This window comes from Dermacentor variabilis, chromosome 7 (assembly GCF_050947875.1).
Source record: "Dermacentor variabilis isolate Ectoservices chromosome 7, ASM5094787v1, whole genome shotgun sequence".
NCBI lineage: Eukaryota > Metazoa > Arthropoda > Arachnida > Ixodida > Ixodidae > Dermacentor > Dermacentor variabilis.
Genome location: NC_134574.1, coordinates 134,648,321 through 134,669,801, shown reverse-complemented (window position 1 = coordinate 134,669,801; position 21,481 = coordinate 134,648,321). Strand labels below are relative to the sequence as shown.

The following is a 21,481-nucleotide window of genomic DNA, read 5'->3' as shown; positions in this document are numbered from 1 at the left end:
ACCTGCTCTAGAACGACCAGTGGAATTCAATTTCTTTGCCACGGAGCAAGAAAATGTGCTCCAGGTCGACCAATGAAATTCACCTTTGCTTTGCCTGCCATGCTTTTCACTCTTTGTCGGTGTTTCCGTTCGTGGTGGGCTGGTAGTAGTGGTTGACGGTGGCACCTTTTGCTTGCCTCCGAGTTCACTGACGTATCCAGTAACTTCGGGTTTATTAGACATGCCTGCGAACAAGATTACACGGCGAATTTGTTAACGGTTTTCGTGTTGTGGTGAGGACAGCATAGAATGTCACACTGTTATACTATAATGTGCCTGTGTTAGCTTGTCAGTAGACATGTTCTTGTGAAGGAATGAGCGTATAAAAGTGGCGTCGCTCCAGGAGCTAAAATTGTTGTGGGAAGTTAGCGCCTTGTTTGTGTCTCTGTTCTCATTCTACGTCCTTCTGCTATTAACGCTAGAAGGAGGAACTGCAAAAAAAAAAGAGCTCTCAAGGCATGCTCTGGCTTCCTGGCGCTCACGCCAGCAGCAGATCACGTGACCTGCAAGATAAGTCGCGCCATATATACATAAGTCGCGCCATATATAAGCAACATATACAGCCCGATGGATGCTGTTCATGAAGTTAGGTCACCGGACCTCCGCTCTGAGCATGCAGGCGGTTCCAGAAATAACGTTGGCCATGCCCCTCTGTAAACAGTGCAACATCGTCATTGCTGGTTTATAGCTCCAAGCTTGACGTTCGAGTACAAAACGTTGCCGACACGCTCGCAACCTCGCACTCTAGCCACATATTGCAGTCGCTGCCATAAGCTGAATGTACACTTCCAAGCTCATTTACGTTCCCGCTTAGATTGACTAGAAGATCAGAAGCAAGAAAGGTAAACTAAAATAAGACTCACCTTGGCACGCTTGTAAAGATTCACTCTTGGTTTCGAAAAATGTGTGGTCTCCTTCACAGTCTCCCTCCCTGAAATTTCGGCACTTGTCCCGTCTTGGTTAGTAGTACCATCTTTTTACATAGTCGCAGTCGCCTCCTTCTGGACTCGCGGAGCACATTTGCAGTCGTTTTTCTGGGGCATGTAATAAATATTCTTGAATCTAAGCTGAATTGTCTAATAGTCACTTTCTGTGTTATGAATCAGGGAATTCTCAAGAAAACAAACTTGATGACAATGTTTGGGTACGGGCTAGTTGGTATTCCATGGTATCAATCATCGCTTACAGCGCATACATAGTCATATCGCGTCTATGTATGCGCTGTAAGTGACGATTGACGACAATTTTTAGAGACAGTATGAATAAAGGGGCTATATCCAGACGATCAATGAACAAGCATAAAGCAACAAGCCGGTCATGAATAATTAGCTCTTTCTAATGTCCCTGTATATACAGTGATACTCACTCTCCTGTACGCGTACGACAAACCCCAGATAACTGCAATTAGGAATTAAAGTTTCAGCACTACATCTTGCAAGGGTGTCAGGATCACGGAAAAAGACATGAAAACTCGAGAAATTCTCGCTCACAATGTGGAAAAAAGCACTCACTTATCTGCGAAATTACATGTCTTAAGGTTAGATTGCGCGCCACGCCAAGATCACCGTATGCCTTTCGAGTGCGGTGCGCTAACGTGACATGTCCATGCAAAGGACATTTCGTGGTGACAATTAAAGCGCTTCATGTAGTACTCACTTTTTTGTCGGCGAAACGCAGGCATCGACCAGGCTGAACCCGCTTTCTGAGGCAAAGAAGAGACACCGTGTAGTGCAAGGGTCAACAAGGGTCGTTGGTTAAAGCGTGGAAACCGCAAAATGGACAGCTTCCTGTGCGAGTGTTCGAAATTAAAAAAAAAGGCGCCTGCCACACAGGCGCCGACCCGAACCAAGTGACTCCACCGGGTAACCAGCTCCGCTTCCTGCCAGAATGGTGTGAAAGGGCAAAAAGATTGGAAGGGAAGGTTGGGCGAGAAAGCTTAAAGGCAGAGCGAGGGCCAGCTTAAGCAACGCCCTCTCTCAAGGCTTTCGGTCGTGTGATAGTTCGTGGCGTCGTGATGCCGCCTGGGCCTTAGGGCATGAGGGAAAGTACAAAATTCCAATCTTATCCTCCTTCCCTTCTAGCCGTGGGCGCGTCGTTAAACATATGTGGTCACGACCGGGCGCGTATCGTCGCCCCTCTAGCCCGTCGGCGCGGCCGTGATATGTTTAGCTCTGACGGGTGAAGCAGCTTCGCTCTCCCTTTTTCGTATATTATACTTCTTCGCGGTGGCATAGAGGTAGAACACCCGCCTCGCGTGCAAGAGGTCCGTGGTTCGAATCCCGGTGCCGGCAATTTTCCACCGGATTAAAAAAAATCCGCGTGTTGATAAAACTGCACAAACAGGCCCGGAGTGTGGCCTGATCCCGGTGACCAGAACCGGTAACGCACTCCCTCACCAGAGCAGGATTGGCCACCCTGGTGCAGTACTTGGCCACAACCTCCTATATGAACACAACAATCAAACCCCGGCCCTCAGTGACCAGCAGCTGCGGTGGCAGGTCTTGTTGTGAAACTTAATAAAAGGTACAAAATGAAGATTGTACAGGTCTACGCCCATACATCCAGTCATGATGACCAGGAAGTCGAAAGCTTCTATGAAGACGTGGAATCGGCGATGGGCAGAGTGAAAACTAAATACACTATACTAAAGGGCGACTTTAATGCCAAGGTAGGCAAGAAGCAGGCTGGAGACAAGGCCGTGGGGGAATATGGCATAGGCGCTAGGAATAGCAGGGGAGAGTTATTAGTAGAGTTTGCGGAACAGAATAATATGAGGTTAATGAATACCTTCTTCCGCGAGCGGGATAGCCGAAAGTGGATTTGGAGGAGCCCGAACGGCGAGACTAGAATTGAAATAGACTTCATACTCTGCGCTATCCCTGGCATCCTACAAGATGTGGACGTGCTCGGCAAGGTGTGCTGCAGCTACCACAGGATGGTAAGAACTCGAATTAGCCTAGACCTGAGGAGGGAACGGAAGGAACTGGTACATAAGAAGCCGATTAATGAGTTAGCGGTAAGAGGGAAAATAGAGGAATTCCAGATCAAGCTACAGAACAGGTATTCGGCTTTAACTCCGGAAGAGGACCTTAGTATTGAAGCAATGAACAACAATCTTGTGGGCATCATTAAGGAGTGTGCAATGGAAGTCGGTGGTAACTCCGTTAGGCAGGATACCAGCAAACTATCGCAGGAGACGAAAGATCTGATCAAGAAACCCCAATATATGAAAGCCTCTAACCCTATGGCTAGAATAGAACTGGCAGAACCTTCGAAGTTAATCAAGAAGCCTAAGACAGCTGACATAAGGAAGTATAATATGGATAGAATTCAACATGCTCTCAGGAACGGAGGAAGCCTAAAAGCAGTGAAAAAGAAACTAGGAATTGGCAAGAATCAGATGTACGCGTTAAGAGACAAAGCCGGCAATATCATTACTAATATGAATGAGATAGTTCAAGTGGATGAGGAGTTCTATAGAGATTTATACGGTACCACTGGCACCCACGACTATAATGGAAGAGAGAACAGTCTAGAGGAATTCGAAATCCCACAGGTAACGCCGGAAGAAGTAAAGAAAGCCTTGGAAGCTATGCGAATGGGGAAGGCAGCTGGGGAGGATCACGTAACCGCAGATTTGTTGACGGATGGTGTGCAGATTGCTCTAGGGAAACTGGCCACCCTGTATACGCATTGCCTCATGACCTCGAGCGTACCGGAATCTTGGAAGAACGCTAACATAATCCTAATCCATAAGAAAGGGGACGCCAAAGACTTGAAAAATTATAGACCGATCAGCTTACTGTTCGTTGCCTACAAACTATTTACTAAGGCAATCGCAAATAGAATCAGGAACACCTTAGACTTCTGTAAAGCAAAGGACCAGGCAGGATTCCGTAAAGGCTACTCAACAATAGATCATATTCACACTATCAATCAGGTGATAGAGAAATGTGCGGAATATAACCAACCCTTATATATAGCTTTCATTGATTACGAGAAAGCATTCGATTCTGTCGAAAGCTCAGCAGTCTTAGAGGCATTACGGAATCAGGGTGTAGACGAGCCGTATGTAAAAATACTGAAAGATATCTATAGCGGCTCCACAGCCAACGTAGTCCTCCATAAATCAAGCAAGAAAATCCCAATAAAGAAAGGCGTCAGGCAGGGAGATACGATATCTGCAATGCTATTCACAGCGTGTTTACAGGAGGTATTCAGAGACCTGGATTGGGAAGAATCGGGGATAAAATTTAATGGAGAATACCTTAGTAACTTGCGATTCGCTGATGATATTGCCTTGCTTAGTAACTCAGGGGACCAATTGTAATGCGTGCTCACTGACCTGGAGAGACAAAGCAGAAGAGTGGGTGTAAAATTAATCTGCAGAAAACTAAAGTAATGCTTAACAGTCTCGGAAGAGAACAGCAATATACAATAGGCAGCGAGGCACTGGAAGTCGTAAGGGAATACATGTACTTAGGGTAGGTAGTGACGGCGGATCCGGATCATGAGACGGAAATAATCAGAAGAATAAGAATGGGCTGGGGTGCGTTTGGCAGGCATTCTCAGATCATGAACAGCAGGTTGCCATTATCCCTCAAGAGAAAAGTATATAATAGCTGTGTCTTACCAGTACTCACCTACGGGGGAGAAACCTGGAGGCTTACGAAAAGGGTTCTACTCAAATTGAGGACGACGCAACGAGCTATGGAAAGAAGAATGATAGGTGTAACGTTAAGGGATAAGAAAAGAGCAGATTGGGTGAGGGAACAAACGCGAGTTAATGACATCTTAGTTGAAATCAAGAAAAAGAAATGGGCATGGGCAGGAAATGTAATGAGGAGGGAAGATAACCGATGGTCATTAAGGGTTACGGACTGGATCCCAAGGGAAGGGAAGCGTAGCAGGGGGCGGCAGAAAGTTAGGTGCGCGGATGAGATTAAGAAGTTTGCAGGCATGGCATGGCCACAATTAGTACATGACCGGGGTTGTTGGAGAAGTATGGGAGGCCTTTGCCCTGCAGTGGGCGTAACCAGGCTTATGATGATGATTATTATTATTATTAATATTATTATTATTATTATTATGATACTTCTTTTTGGATAAATCAGAGAAACGGCCCATGTGCTCGAAGAATGTGCGTCTTGTGTGTCGGTAGGGGCGACCGTACTTGCATTTTCTTCGAGGGATTGGCTGAGCCTAGCGGCAAGGTTCTGACTGGTGTTGTAGAAGTCGCGGGGCGCTTTTTTCATTGCTGGGTGCTCTTATCGCCGCGACGATATATTGTAGTTTTCACAAGCACTGCTCCAGGAGGGCACATGTGACTGGGGAACGGAGGCCTCAGGAAAACACCTATTATAATAACGCATTGTATAAAGGTGTGTCGCACATACCTGATTTGCTTCCATTTCGCTAACTGCGTGGCTCGTGCCTACTAGTTTTTGCAAATGTTTTTACAGAAGGACCTTTACATAAATCAAAGCGGATCACAAAATGCTTTCGATAGGTCACAGAGAGCTGCATACGAAAAGCCTGGCACGAGCGAAGATACCGTTCCAGGAGAGGAGGCCCGGTCTCTACTGCTGCCCCGAGGAAATACGTGATGTTTTATTGAAGGTATGGCGCCATAAGCCGCAGAAAGGTATAAGACGGCATGACTGACTCAGCACAAACGCCGCAGGCGTGAGAAAGCTTGTTCAACGTACATCCGGCAACCAGAAAAGCGCCTCGCGACTTCTACAACACCTGTCAGAACCATGCCACAAGCGGCAAACATCCGGAACGAGCAAGCGCTGATCATATATTGTTTCGGAATGGCTGCGCGTCGAAGCAAATTATACGTATTGGTGTTGCAATTCAGAGATTTTTCTGTGCTGCTGCGGTCACCTTTGGATTTACTGTGCGATCTGAGGTTGTTTGCACTAGTTTGTTGCACGGAATGCGTGCCTACATATGGCTGTACGTATATTTATGTGTAGTTGCAGGTGACTCGTTGTTTACTGTGGGTTCTTTTTTTTTCCTATGGTGGCGAAATGATCAAAATGATGCAAAGTCTCTTCACATCTGTAATAGGAGACCGAGCAGTTTGTGTCCTCAGGATGTCAGATATTGTGCTTTGAACACTGTACCTCTGTAAAGCAAGTGATAAAAGCAAACATGCACTGTGTCGGTGCGACTTACGGAAAGCTTTCTTTCACCTTGTGATAAAGCGATGTGTCTAACATGCGTAGCGTCTATTAGTTCTGATGGATGTGACTTGCACCACAATTTTTTTCTCTATGCACAGTGCAATTGAATGAAATCTGACAAATACCTGCTTTAAGTTTTATAAACGGCCCCAATATATTGGTAATTTTCACATGGGAAGTTGTAGCTCGTCTGAACTGTCGGAGCTTCAAGTTTAATGAAAACCTGGCCCCGAAACATCAAAGCACAATTAACTGCTGGGTCTCCTATTAGAGATGTGAACACGCTTTGCATCTAGTTGATGAGATAAATTATTTTCTGCTTGCCAGTCCTGTTGCTTAGTTAGCCATTTAACTATCTTCGCCAAGGTAGAAGAAAGTACTACGCACATGTGTGCCAACATTTTCATTTAACATGCTATTTTATGTGCCTATTAGTTACGCCTATTTTAACTGGCTGATCTATAGTCTTTTTCGATAGGTCGTACGCTTGGCAGATTGCTTCTTTGAACCGGATTCTGTTCCTTGGGTAAATGTATTCAAACTCCTTTTCCTGGCTGTTAGGATGCATTTAATGTGCAGTGTTTGTAAAGTATTTGGGCAGAACCTTTCTGAATTTACTGAACATTTTTACTCTGTTTTTTACGTGATCGCTTGTAGTTTTTGATGCCACGAGTCACGGTCAAGCACGACTGCCGTGCTCCACACAAAGGCGACGTTTCTTTTTTTTTTAAGTTGAAGCTGCCTGATTTATACGCTGGTATGAATTTTTATGCTCGCGAAAAACACACCATGTTCAATATCCCAGTAGTAGCCCAACATGTACTTGAATGCTTTTTCTACATAAACCAATAAATAGTTACTGTATTTTGTGAATTCTTTGGTGGCATGCAGAGCGATTATGCTACGCGTTCGGATGATCGAGTTTGCTTCTCCGACCAACTTCTATATTTCCTGTTTCCACTGAGAAAGCAATGGACAAAAGAAAAGCCAGCATATTGTCACCAGAACAAGTGGGCATATCTGCCCACTATGAGTTGATGCCACGCTCGTGCAGTCGCCACTTTGGGCGACAGTAAAAAAAATGCTGCGCCATATATCCGGGTACGCGTGTATTGCGCTTCGTGCAGCAAGAGCTGTATGTCGACAAGCGGTGGTATAGCCTTGACATAGAATTAGTTCAAGCTATGAAAAAGTACAAATAATAAAGCCAGCCGCGTATAGGTATCTCTCTTTAAAAAAATAATTGAAACACTGCTGCAGCTATAGGTCAAACTACAGCGCGTATCGCAATGCGCCAAAGTCTGTGCAGTACGTTATTCGAGCCCGGTGTGTTTGTATTTCATGTGCATTTACGCACGTCCTTGTATTTATTCTGAACGAAAATGCATGTTTACTTAAGCTTGGCTGATATTGGTCTGTGTCTAGTCAACAGAGCTTAACGCTACTATATTACGCTCTATCCATGCTTTTTTTCGGTGACGTACGTGTAGAGGCTATGATAGGCCACCAACACGTGCACGTATTTATACTAGGTATAGTCATATTGGGATGATATGGAACAGCTGTGTAAGCCGCTAAAAGCCCCGAAATATCTCTTTTTAGACATATCCAAAAAACAGATTAGCCCAGACAACTTCCATACGTTTATGCAAAACAATTCTCAAGCCATCTTCTGACGACGTTTTAAAGATGTCTTAACAAGATATAAGCAAAAGACATCTTCGAAGACGTCTCCTAGCCCTGTTTTGCAGAATGTCTTGCAGACGTGAGCAAAAAGACGTCTTGCAGTCGTCCTAAATAGCTGACGTTTTAGTTAATTTTGGCTGGTCCAACGCATATTCAAAACGTCTTGTGTTCAGTGGTTTGTATGCGTAATCCACGAAGCTTTTGTGACACCCTTGACAGTCCCGTATTATGGCCTCGTACACTGGAGAACAAAAACCGTCTACTACTGCAACTAGAGGATTTTACCGAGATCCATATTAGCACGAGGAGGATAACATGCTACAAGGAAACACCCTCAAAAACATGTTACGTCCAAACGCGCTCGTTGCCGGCGAGGCGACTGTGCTGTGCACGCTGGCTAAGCATATGCTATCTGTTATTTGGGTAAAGCAGCAGTTACGGTTTAAATTACGATAAAGAAACTCAGAAAATGAAAAAAACTCTATGCTCTATGGCACTACTGAAGGTAGCGAAACGGGGTCGGGGTTCTGAGAGTTCGGTTGCCAAAACATGGTTGAGTGCATAGACTTTATGTTCGCTAGCGGCCAGTGTTTCCCACTACTTCTTGGATATTCAAGCATAATACAAGCACAACTGACGTGATTTATTCAATGTTCATGTTGGCGAGAAAGAATCTAAACAGGTACTATTCTCACCGGCCGAGTGCGCTGGACGGGGGCCTCTGAAAAACGACCCCCTCGCGAAGTCAGATTCGCCAATTCCTGAACCACAAACTCGAATTGGTAAGAATAACAATTGAAAACGTGCATTTGCTTTGTCTCAATACGATGCACAAATACCTATGCTGTTCGCTAATTCTTAAAAAAACCTCAATTTAAATAATGAGATGACAGTTGGACCTAAAGCGTGTTTCATTTCTTGATTTCGTACACCTGGTTCAGGTGCTAGCCCCAATAGATGCGTATTCGAGCCATCTTATCGCCCTTCAAACGTATCCACCACACTATTTTCAGAGCTCCTCCGTTGGAACACATTTCTGCAGTGCTAGTTGATGCTGGTAGAACCATAAAAGTTTTCGCTAGGAAATGAGGACCACACATTTTTTCTCGAGCTATCTCCAGTAATAAAGACTTTCTTTCCACACAAGTGGCACGATCACATAAGTTTCTTGCAACGAACAACAAACGCGCTTTGAGATGGCAGCGTGCTCACGCTATGACGTTTCACTTGAAAGCGCTTCGTATTCAGCAGTAGTATGACAGCTAATCGCTGTCTCAGCTGGTGCTCCCGACTCTGGCCTTGCATGAAGCCTGCGATGAGATCCTTGTTATTTAATCCTCGATGGACTGTCGTATCCGAATCCTGTAAGCTATGTAGCGCCAGCTACATCAACGCGATAGCCTTAGGAAGGCGAACGAGGTCCGAAGAGGTTAGGAGAGGCCACGAGCGGTGCGGCAGCATAGCCTGCACTAGAGATCGAAGAAACCCAAGTTAGTTGAGTTTGAGCTCCGGTGCTGGAATAACGTCTCATCTCTCTCTCTCATGTGCTTAAAACATCAAGGTTTTTAGACAGATTAACAGAGCATATCTAGAACAAGGCTTGTCGTAGCAGAAATCCTTGTGAGAACAGAAACAAGTTGAGACAAACTTCAATAAAAAGCAGTATCCAAAAGAAGCTTCCCATGTCTGGCATAGGCACCCGTAGCTCTCCAGCTTCGCCAGTCAATGCCAGGCAGGTTTAAGTCCTCAACCACAATTGAGCATTGTCACACCGAAAGCGCTGAAAATAATCGGACAGCTTTTCAAGAAATACAAAATCGTCATTTGATTGCCGATAAACCACTCCGAATACAATAATACTGACGTAAAACGTCAGCTTGCAAAATATGTTTTCATGATTGTCAATGGATGGAAGAATAGCAGATTTTCAATTTCCTATAATCGCTAGTGAAACGCCCCCACAGCGCGATGGGTAATCACTTCATTGCAGCTCATATAACCGCGGTACAACCTAATTCTTCAGAACATCGGCATGCAACCATGTTTCCATTAGTAACGTAACAGTTGGATCGAGATCAAGAAGTAATGCCTCAATATCTGTTGATTTCTTCACAATAGTTTGACGGTTCACCTTACCCATTTCGTACGCAGTGCCCGTGACCGTTTCTGCGGCATTTCCTTCCTTCCTTTGCGCTCCGGCCCGAATACTGCAAGTGTAATGACAAGGCAGGCTTTGACCAGATTCCATAAGCTTCCGTCGTTCTTCTTTGATCTCATTCTACATGCATGTATTCTTCTTCACCACAAGTTTATAATACTTTACGAAAACTTTGTCGTGTGTTTTTCTTGTATTCTTCACAGTCGACCATAGCAACTTTCGTAAACACGTAATACGTTGCGAGAAGTCTTCTGAAACTGAGATATTTGTGCCCTTTAGTTTCGAGGCATTTCGGAGTCAAAATGTTTTCTTTGTCTTACAGCCGCATGACGATAGGCCGAATGTGTTTTCCGTTTTTTTAATCTAATACGTGGATGCGCTCAGCAATACTGACTTTAATGGCCGTTTTATTTTCGAAGATATTGGTGAGAACAGCGACCAGGAGTGAGCGTGCATACTCTGTTTCACATTCACGAACTCCATAAAGAATCAAGTTCTTATGTCGAATGGGATTTTCAAGCTCATCTAAATTGCTTGCCAGCTGTGAAGTGTGACCTTGCCTTCCGGCAATACAACACTCACATCCATCAATCTTCTGCGCTCTTTGGGGAAATGATTCTCGATTTCCTGCAATAGACGCCAGTAGCATGTTTGTTGCCAATATGTGTGAGAATAGTTCCCCGGGAACTTACATTACGTCTTTCGCAGAATTCTTCCGATTGTCTACTATCGCTGCGAACGAATTCTCAATATTAAGAACGAGGTTCATTTTGATATCTCCGCTCAGAAAAAGAAGCTGACAAAGCGAATCAAAGTAACACAGCAAACTCCCATACAAGGCAGCACTACTAAGCACAATCCGTCGCTTTTAAATTCATAGATTCTGTTGTATTTAATAGAGTGCACGAGAAATGCGAACACGTTTCTCTGTCTACATCATTAGGCCTCTACGAAGCCCACTAAAAATGTCTGGGAAGCAGTATCCGTTAAGTCACTTGCTGTCGATGATAGCGGGCCGTTTCGTCGTAAGTCCGGCAGCGAATGAAAGCCGTATATGGCGTCCTCACGGAATCCTGCTGCGGAAGGCGCTTCATCCGCGATCACTGGCAGCTGCACAGCAGAAACCAGGAGTTCCGGTGACTCCGGCACGCTTTGCTGCTGCAGTCGCTTTCGAGAAAGCATGCCGCAAACGCTTGCCAAAGAAAGAAGGGCTCACATGCTTAGTCGCGGCAGTTATGCTGCCCTCTGGCAAAGAATCCTTGGGGGCGGTTTACCGTGGCTGTGCTTTGAGCAGGCCGTTCTGTGTTATGTTCGGCAGCGAATTAAAGTCAGACACGTCGGTCTCACTGAATCTGGAATACATCTTCGCTGGCAGCCGCCCAGCAGAAAAAAAGAAGTGGTCCAAATGACGTTGGTGCCCTTTCCTGCTGTAGTCTACTTAGACGAATCACACCGCAAACAGCTGCCTAAAAGAGGCTAAGACGCTTGCGCGGCTTCATAGCTCGGCTGCTACGCTGCCCACTCAGCTTACAAGAACATGCGACCCAATCTTTCAAAGTCCGATTTCATGTTGGTCAGGAATGATTCAATCTACTATTCAAGGGCAAGTAAATCACCTCGAGCCCGTTTATTCGTGTAACCATGTTGGCATAGCGCGTACTTACGGATGATGTGAATTTAACAGTATGGTGTGAAGACTGTTTAGCTGTTGAATATTGTCAGGTTTGTCACAGTGGAGATTTTCCACTTTACAGAAGTAGAGTGGTTGCATAAACTGATATTCAATATCGCAAAGTAATCATACCAGCAGCGAAAAAAGTGAATTTATATGCTTCTGTAGGGCGACCGTCCATTTTAGTACAATTTACTTCAACAAAGCTTACCCATGTGCTTAGATTTATGTGCACGTTAAATAACCCCCGGTGGTCCAAATTTGCGGAGTCCCCACGGCGTGCCTCATGATCAGAAAGTGGTTTTCGCACGTAAAACCCCCTAATATTTTTCAACAGTGCTTATGCGACTGTTTAAAGTATAAAAGCACATAAGGAACTTATAGTAAACTCAATAATGAACGAGTATTGTACACATTAATGCAACAATTATATACAGCTGCACGTAAATAGCTGGTCAAGCAACGCGGAAGTCTGCGAGTTATGAGGATAAGCATACACCTGCCATGATAACAATTTATTTTTAATGTCCTTCATCAGTATACTCGTAATGGCCTGGCCCACGTACAGTTGTGTTTTCCGATGATGTTTCGATGTCCCATGAGTACTCCTCCTCAGCCAGCTCTTCCAGTTTTGTACAGATGTCAGTTATGTTTGAGGCATCTGAGAAAAAAGGAAGCGATATCAGAGAGGCATTGACGTGCTCATAAATGAATTAATAGTTCTGGTATCAGTTCACAGACTTCTGAACAGACGGCAGCAGTTTTCCCGTCGGCATAATTATGATTATGAGCCTATATGCCCACCGCAGAACGAAGGCCTCTCCCAGACATCTCTAAGCACCTCTATCTCGCTGAAACTGGTCCAATGTAACACCTGCAAATTTTCTAATTTTATCGCATTATCTAATCTTTTGGCATCCTTGATCGCGCTTACCTTTTCTTCCCACCCACTCGGTATCGCTGATAGACGGCTGATTATCTGTCCTCTGCATTACGTGGTCTGCCCAGCTAATTTTAATGCCGTTAGAATTCTTTGCGAAATTTGAGCGCTTTCAGACTATCTATCTATGTATCTATCAATCTATCTACTAGTATTTATTCATTTATTTAGACCATTACGCCTACACAGCAGGCAAAGATATTCAATTAGATCAACTGAGCATGGAAATATGGACTTGATGCCGTCTTGGTCATTTCATTGTCGCCATTCCAGCTTTGTCGTGCGACACGCGTCGTACCTTTGTCGTCACACCATCGTCGTCATTCCAGCTTGTCATCCGGTTGTTTTCTTTCCATCATCATCCAGTCATTGTTGCCCCACACTTGCCGTCATTTCATTGTGTTTACTCCAGCGTCATCATTACAGAATCATAATTCCTTGTCGTCACGCAGTCACTGTCATGCTGCCTTTGCCTTTTCATCAAAGTAATTTTTTCTTCGTCTTTTCATTATCGAAACTGCGTCGTCATCATGCTCAATAACGGCTTTTGCAGGTGAATTCCAGAGAAATGTGAGCTCATACCGGAGATAGTTACTCTCGTATACAATCAAAGCAAGGAAGGTTCGAAAAAAACCACGAGAGACCGTAAATCGATGCGGTGTGCCGTCACGCTGATTAAATTTCAATTGTGGTCGCGTCGGCATTCTTCGTGAGATGAGTCCTGCAGGAATTAGGAATGGCGACAAAGTGTTAGAGCGTGTTGTTTAGCCGGATCCTTAGTTCAAATACCTTAGCCTAGAAAAACAACGAAAAAGCCACCATCTTACAGGAATCTATTGGCACAGAACCAGTTTACAGGAAGAGCAGTAGGCTCCTACTCAGGATATCATTGTTGACTGCTTCTATTTAAGGCGAAAGCCCGAAGTCGCTCATGGGTAGTAAAATCTTGAGGGTCACGGACCGATTAGAGGTTTGATGGTGGGCCCGACACATGTGTACAATTTACACGGGCAGGCGCAGATGATGTCGGACAAGACGTGACATCACGTGGCGGTTCAAATGGCGAGAACAGTTCTGACTGAGCGCTCAAGGTGGCGTGATGAGCAGTGACGGCTGCCCGCAAGTCCTCGTAGAAGTAACGACCGGAGGACGGCAGCTGGAGCCTGGAATGTAGCCAGAGCCTTGAATCTTGTTACGAAAGTGGCTGTCCCACTGTATGAGCCAGGTGTCCAGCATGTCGATGTAGAATTCTTGGACACTCCTCCAGCGCGGGACGTCTACCGGACCAGGTGAGGCCACGTCATTCGCTTTCGTTGAGTTGCCACGCTAACGCTGGTACGTCGAGGCTCGGTCGTCCGGTGTCACCTATATTTGGGAAGAGGGGCGAAGAAGTAGCCGGGCTTTATTTTGACCAGCCAGTAATGGTGCTTCAGACTCCTAGAAGCAGCCGCGGTAGTCGAGTGTGCCAGATTGTTTTACCCTCGCGTTGCGTGCCCGTGAGTCGTCTTTTTCGCCGCCTCTGGGACTGATAATCGTGCCGCTACAAATGCAAAGTTATTAAAGAATAAAGAAAATTTAAGCTGTTTGAATGAGCGCTCGTACTCATAAAGTTTCAGCTAACAATATTTTATGGAACACGCAAACTGAACGCGTTATGAAGATGCGTACAAAATGTGACAGCTAGCCTTCTACCAAAAGCTGCAATAACAGATCGTATAAATATATATACGCATCATCTATTCCGGTCGCAGTTTGCCGCGCATGCATATGGGCCTTGTAACGCTGATCATATGCGCAAATATATGCGTGTTCTCGCAAAGTTCTCAAATTAAGCGCTTTGTAGGTAATAACACAGCATATATGTTTAAGTGAATGAAGAGCCGTGGACATACGTGCATACGTAAACAAGCTTGCAGCATTCAGGTGCTTGTGCACTGGGAATGACGTTGGTGCTCTATAAGCCAAAAATTGTGCGCACTCTAAATCAGTACCGAAACGCAGGGAATGGTATAATGACCGTAACTGTGTTTACATTTTGCAACAAATGGTCTCGAATGGGACTGGCGGCCTATAGATCCAAGTACAACGGTCGGATGAAATTTTCGAATGCGGCAAGCAATTAACGCAAGTGTCAAAGGGCATTGCTGAACTGCAATGCCCTTTTAACTCATTCGCATAATATTTACAAAATGTCTCGTCTCTGACAATAACTGCCCATTCATTGAGACAAATCGATTACGCATAATCTTCTCTGTTCATGTGTTAATTCTTGCGATAAGATGTAATCGCAAACATTTGGCGCTTCATCTTGAAACAAGACCGGTAAGCGCGCTCGTTCTTGTACGGTAGAATAACGAACGCGAACATGCACCGACATGTGTGCAAACTACTGGAAGGTGACTGAAGATGAAGGATCTATTGCCGTGCTAGTACTGTGTGTACTGTCAAAAAGAAGAAAAAAATAATGCGGAAAGAAAGAATGCCTAGTGCCAAGATGTAACGATTCAAGGTTTATTTCTTTTTGACCTAGAATGCAACACCATTAGTTCCATGTGCTTTATACATGGGTAATGTTATGACACAACTCATTATTTAACCGTTCATTATATGCACCAACCAGCCCAAATTATCACATACTAGAGCTTGTGGACGCATCGCAGTGCATTGCTTTGCACTTCATTGCAGCACAGGGGTCTACTATCCTCAGTAGCGAACGCTTTGGTTGACCTCCCTGCCTTTCTGCTTCTCTCTCTCTTTGTATAAAACGCACTAACTTGTGGGAGAGAAAGCGTTCTCCTCTTTTAGAATTCAATTAATTGTCAAGCAATTATATTGCAGTTCCACTAACTAGAGGTGAAATGCGAATACGAAACCGATTCTATTCTGTTCTCCGCGCTCACAGAGTGCGGCACCAGGGGGCAGCCCACGCTGCGCGTCCGTTAGGAGTGGCAGACGGAGCTGCACATGTGTAGTCAGCCGGAACTTTTCGTGTCGTGTATTAAAAGTTGTTAATTTGCCGTAAATAACTCTTGATTTGTACTCAAGAGTGGAGCAAGGCCCCAAGGAAGAGAGATTGACGCATCGGAAGCGAAAAACAGAAACGATGGATGGTTACGCTGCTTGGGTCTCGGCACGTTCGAATTGGCAAAGTTCCGAATTTATCGCTGTGTTTTGTGCGCTTGTGCGCTCGTCATTTGCCGTCATCGCGCGGAGATATTCGCGCTGGATGTCTTTCACTTCGTGTACAAAACTCTGCACGCTGCGGCATCGAAGAAGTTGTCCTGTGTTTGGGTGCACGTATGCGCTTGGACACGGATAGCCTGCTTGCTCTCAACGGGTGTTCAACAGTCTACGCGCGCTCGTAACTTGCTCATGAGGTAAGCCCATTCTAATCTTATTTGATTTGCATAACGTAAGTGTTAAAATGATATGTGGTAAGCCGGTGTCGCGAACAGAAACATTGTTTCAAAAGACCACTATGCAACGTCTTAGGGCAAAAATAAAGCATTAATGGGGAAAGGGACCACCTTATCTTTTCAGATCGATTTCAGTCGTAGCGCGATCGGCTCGATCGCAATTTCCCTGAGGTACTTCTAACCTTTTGCTCACTCGCGTTTAAAGCGTAGAATAAAACTGCGTTCAGTTGCGCACTTGTATTGACGCTTGTTTTGGCTTGAGAGCATACTGTATCCGATACAAGAACTTCTGTTAGAATACGGAAATAAACGTTGGAGGCAATAGCAGTCGCTCACTACCTGTGACCGTTACTTTCTTGCTTGGGTGCACGTTTTAATTGTGACCAGTAAAAAAAGTTCTTTGCTCTGGCTGCTCTGCTGTGTTTCCTTGGTGCAACTTTTTGCGGCGCAGCAAGACGTGTTCCTTCGAATGATGTCTGGGCAGTCAAGTCATTCGTGTCAGTAAGCAAGCAGTAAACGGGGTATCAGTTCGAAAAAATTTGGACATACAAGAGAAGCGAATGGTATAACCATAGACTCTTTTATTTGACGAATAATTCAGTTGTATTACTAAAGCGGAGAGTGGATATGCGTGAAAGTCAGATTGTATTGATACTCAGCAAAAACAAGGTAACTTATCATTACTAATCAATCCTTTTCTTTTACTGAAAGGCAAGTTGCTGTTGTGCTGGAGCTGAGAAGAGGTCTGCTGCCTGCAATGGGTCCATCTCTCTCAAGTTATCGCAGTATTGTAGCTCTCAAAGTGAGTGGATATTTTTTTCTCTTAGCTATTTGCTACCTGAATCATGACCATATACTTAGCTGTGTAGGTGATCACTGTTAGTGACATTGGAGTGCTGGTGGACAAGCACTCCTTTATGATTGCAACGCATATGACAGAGTGCAGCTGTGGCAGTATGCGAAGGTGTTAATCTATAAGCTAAATTAGGTTCTTTGAGGTAGTATGGTAATATATTGATGACATTGGATTGTGGTCTAGCAGGCAAAAATGCTAAACAAGGAGAAGTAATTTTAATTTGCAATTGCTAAGATGTGCAAGCAATTAAGGCTGTTATACATGAAATGGGACATTTGTAGATGTCTTCTACAGTGCTGCAGTCCTGAATAGCTTCAGAGTTGAGTGATACCACTATAATTTCTCTGTAACGCATGCAGCACAGTTTAGCATTGGGGGAGGCTGGCATCAACAGGCGACAACTTACTGTGAAGTTCAAAAGAGGTGTTACTGTTAGGGTGACTATATATAATTTTTGGTTTAATTCTAATCTTGTATGAGGCAGACATAGCTTACCCACTTGGTTAAACAATAGAGATGTAACATCTATATATACAGGTATTACCCATTCATTTATGCCATTTGGACAATGACAGAAAATCATGGGTAATGCTTGTGTACATAGATATTACATCACTATTGTTTAACCAAGTGGTGACCTTGCATGCTAAATTTTACAGGGCTATTATTAAGTAATGTCAACTTTTGTTGTAACATTAGGGCACCTTTTATATTATTGCAGTTTACCACCATTGCCTACCATCATAGTGGGATATTTACACTAAATGTATTTGACTTTGCTATAAAACCCAGCACAGTGGTGCATCATGAAATTTTTTTTGTAGTTTCTAGCCTCAGAATGCTCTTCGCGTTATATTCTTCTTTGCAACAAGACTATAATGCAGGTTTCTCTCCTTATATTTTGTGGCACTTCAAACTGCGGAGAGCTAAACCACTGGGCAGCAATACTGGAATCGCCACTGCGTGTGGAGCTGTCTTCAAACACACACAAGGAATACATAATTGCTTTTTTAGCGCAAAACAATGGATACAAGAAAGACGACCCCCCCCCCCCCCCCCCAGAACAAGGCGCTGCTCTCAAATGACTTCACTTTATTGCGTCCGTCCTTTGTAGACAGGAGAATGTAGAAGAACATGCGCTGTGAATACCATGTGCAGGAACCACCAACATCTGATCACAAGAGCACACTCATGCGACAGAATAAACAAAAAAAAAACCATATTGAGCACTGTATAAGGTTAAAGAGAGCACACTAATGCACTGTGACCCCAATGACTGTATGAAGAAAGCTCCCTATAACTGGCGGTGGTATCAGGGCTCTTTTTCAAAATCGTAGTATCACGAAACATTGCGACCATAAGCGATCCATACGAACAGCCACAGGTTCCCATTTGGCTCAACATTGTAAAATATGGAAGTGCGAAGCCATGTTTTGTGATACTACGATTTTGAAAAAGTGCTGTGATACCACCGCCCGAGAGTTATCGGAAGCTTTCTTCATACAGTCATTGGGGTCACAGTGCATTTGTGTGCCTTCTTTAACCTTGTGCAGTGCTCAATATGGTATTTTGGATCCCGTCTCATGAGTGCGCTCTTGTGATCGGTTGTTGGCGGCTTCTGCGCATGGTGCGCACTGCGCATGTTCTTCTAGATTCTACAATCTATAAAGTAGCGACGCAAAACTGTAATGTCAGTTGAGAGTAGCGCCTTGTGCTGTCGTCTTTCTTGTGTCCATTGTTTTGCGCTTCACAAAGTATTTATGGATTCACACCAACTAGCCCGCCAACACATAGTGCTGCAGGCACTTCTGAAGTACTGTCTGTCGAATAACCTTGGTGGCATGGAAGTTCCGTCCACTTCTATGCGTTGCTTTCTGTTTCATTGTGGCATCACATCACATTATAATCATAATGTGTACGTACTTTTTCCAAGAGACCCATATTCCTATCCTTGTGTTATATTTGCTGTCACATTATTTATGCGCAAATAACCAGTGCTCCAAGCTCCATTTTATCGCAAAGTAAACTACTGGTACCTAAACAGTTTTGTATATCAGTAAACCAAAGCGAACTGCCGAACAATACCAAGCAGCAGCCTTAGTGCAGTGTCAAGTAGTCAGAATTTATTGTTCATGCAGAGGTGCACAGCATACCTCTTTATTACTTGCTGAAAAATTAAGCTGTGTGAAAACTGAGTATTTATGTAGCTTCAACCACATGCTATTGGCCATTGCTCCGGCCCTTAGCAAATGTGGAAGATTATCACGGCATTTCTTTTTCTCAGTCTTTTTCCTTATTACAGTGGTATTACTGCATGCGTAAGTAGGAAACGGGCCACATAGGCAATCAAAAGCCAACATTGTGTAAACTTGGAACATTGATTGTACAGTTTGATGACCCAGAATAAATAAAAAATACACCATAAATGATTGACAATTAACTTTTACTTGACACAGGGCAAGAGCATACAGCAAGCATACTGTATGCTCATACTGTCACATCAATTTTAATTTTAGTGTAGCTTTACAGTGTACGCTTCTATTGTTGCATTCTGTCAGAGGGATGGTAATGTTTCGCGTGTCTAGCAACTAGACTGTCTATATACAGTAGTAAAAATGTGCGAACTGTATTATTTAATGATTTGATAGAATGTGTAGAACAGCAAAGCCATACAATCAACGCATGGTGATGTGACTTTCTCTGCACATGTTGCAGGTTCAAAAAAGTATGGCGAAAGCTGTTGCCAAGGTTCCGACCAGAAAAGACAGCCAGTATAAAAGGCTCCACATCACTGATCTCTACTACAGGATTTGGACAGCACATCGAGCACCCTTGACTGAAGCCAACCTTGTCCCGGAAGTTGGTGCTGCACAACTTTGCGGCAGCACTTCGTTTGCACGGGTGTGTGACATTTCTTCCCCTAACATGCCTGCCTGATGTGCCATAATCTACCCAAGCAGTGTTTCGAGGTGTCCAGATTTTTTCTATTGCAGTGTCTACAGTGTCGCTAACATAAGTGGCGTGCAATGGAAACACTGGTAAATGAGAAAAAACTTGACGTAAGAGAACACTATCGTATACGGGTTCAGATTGTCCTAAAAGCGCTTACCAGACATGTAGACACCTCCTAAAATGTGAAAAACCACAAAGAAAGGTTTTTCGGCAACAATATTATCGGACCGCACGCACTAGTTAGTCCACCATATGCCCTGCCTCCAGGACAAACGACTGCATGACACCGCATTTCCACTGGCTTCACCTGCATCCAGTGCGGTGTGCTGCATCCAGCGAAACATATTAGAAATCAGTGGTGCACAGTGTTTTCTGTCCCCTTTCTCGACGCCTACTGAACACATGGTAAACTGTTTCCAAAGCAGAAAAACAGAGGGAAAGGGCTCTGAACACATTGCATTTTAATGTGGCTGGTACTGGGTAACGCAAGTACTGTGGCATAGTAGATATGCACCAGGCAACCTGAACGCCCAAAAAGGCTGCTGTTTACTTGCAAATGGCCAAGGTATTGTGAGCATGATGAAGTTCTTTTTTATTCTCATCGCTTATTTAGCTAGTGGAGACAGCTTTCACAACTGGAGAAGAAGCCTTGGAAGCATGAAACACTTCACAAAACCAGCTTCAATATATCGTGTCTGCATCACAATTTCATGGCTGCATGAGTGAACCCTCTGGTTAACATGTAGGAGTGTTCATGATATATGCCATGCATTATGCACTTTATTTACAGGTCAACCCTATATTGAGATTTAAGCTGATGTTGCGTTTAGAGAAATTATGGCCGAGAGCCAGCTTTTGAGAATACAGATTGAGCTCGACAGATTAAATGCCACAACAAGTCGTTGAGGATTTCAGATCAAGGATCTTCAAGGGCCAGTTCATTTAGTGCTGTTAATATTCTGCTCAAAGTTGTTGATTGTTACGTTCATATGGTGCCCAAGCATTGCGGTAACAACTTCAGTTGGAGTACATAGCAAGGGTGTATTCGACGTAAGCTGCCTCATAATCAAAAAAGTGTTTTGGTATGTACACCCCATCATTTTTTTTCAACAAAGCTTTTGTGACTGTTTAAGGTACACAAAACACATAAGGAGCTTTTAGTAGAGCCAGTATTGAGAGAGTATTGTGTACACTCGTGCACCAATCATAAATAACTGCACATATATACCACCGGAAATCTTCGGGTTATGACAGTAAGGATGCCCCTGTAATACCAAAAATTAATTTTTATTGCCCATGTCTATAACACTCGTAGTCACATAGCCCATATTCAGTTGTGTTTGCCGGTCATGTTTCGATATTCCCTGAGCCATCTTGGTCAGCGTGCTTTACCAAAATTTTACAGACCTCAGATGTGTTTGCGCCACCTGTCAAAAAAAGAAACAATATTATACAGGCATTGACGTGCTCATATTTGAATTGATAGCTCTCGTATCACTGCACAGACTTTTGAGCAGATGCCACCAGTTTACCTTCGGCATCATGATGATTATGGACGTATATGTACACTT

The 21,481-nt window shown here is 44.1% G+C and overlaps 1 protein-coding gene and 1 long non-coding RNA gene across 2 annotated transcripts in view; one reads left to right on the top strand and one right to left on the bottom strand.

Annotated features, from left to right (window-relative positions):
* Positions 1-21,481, bottom strand: part of LOC142587944 (tissue factor pathway inhibitor-like) — a 75,320-nt gene that overhangs the window by 7,430 nt on the left and 46,409 nt on the right. The window lies entirely within an intron of this gene.
* Positions 15,882-19,739, top strand: LOC142587147 (uncharacterized). The gene is made up of 3 exons (XR_012829370.1): positions 15,882-16,063; positions 16,814-16,904; positions 19,674-19,739. It is a non-coding gene; the product is annotated as an uncharacterized LOC142587147 (long non-coding RNA).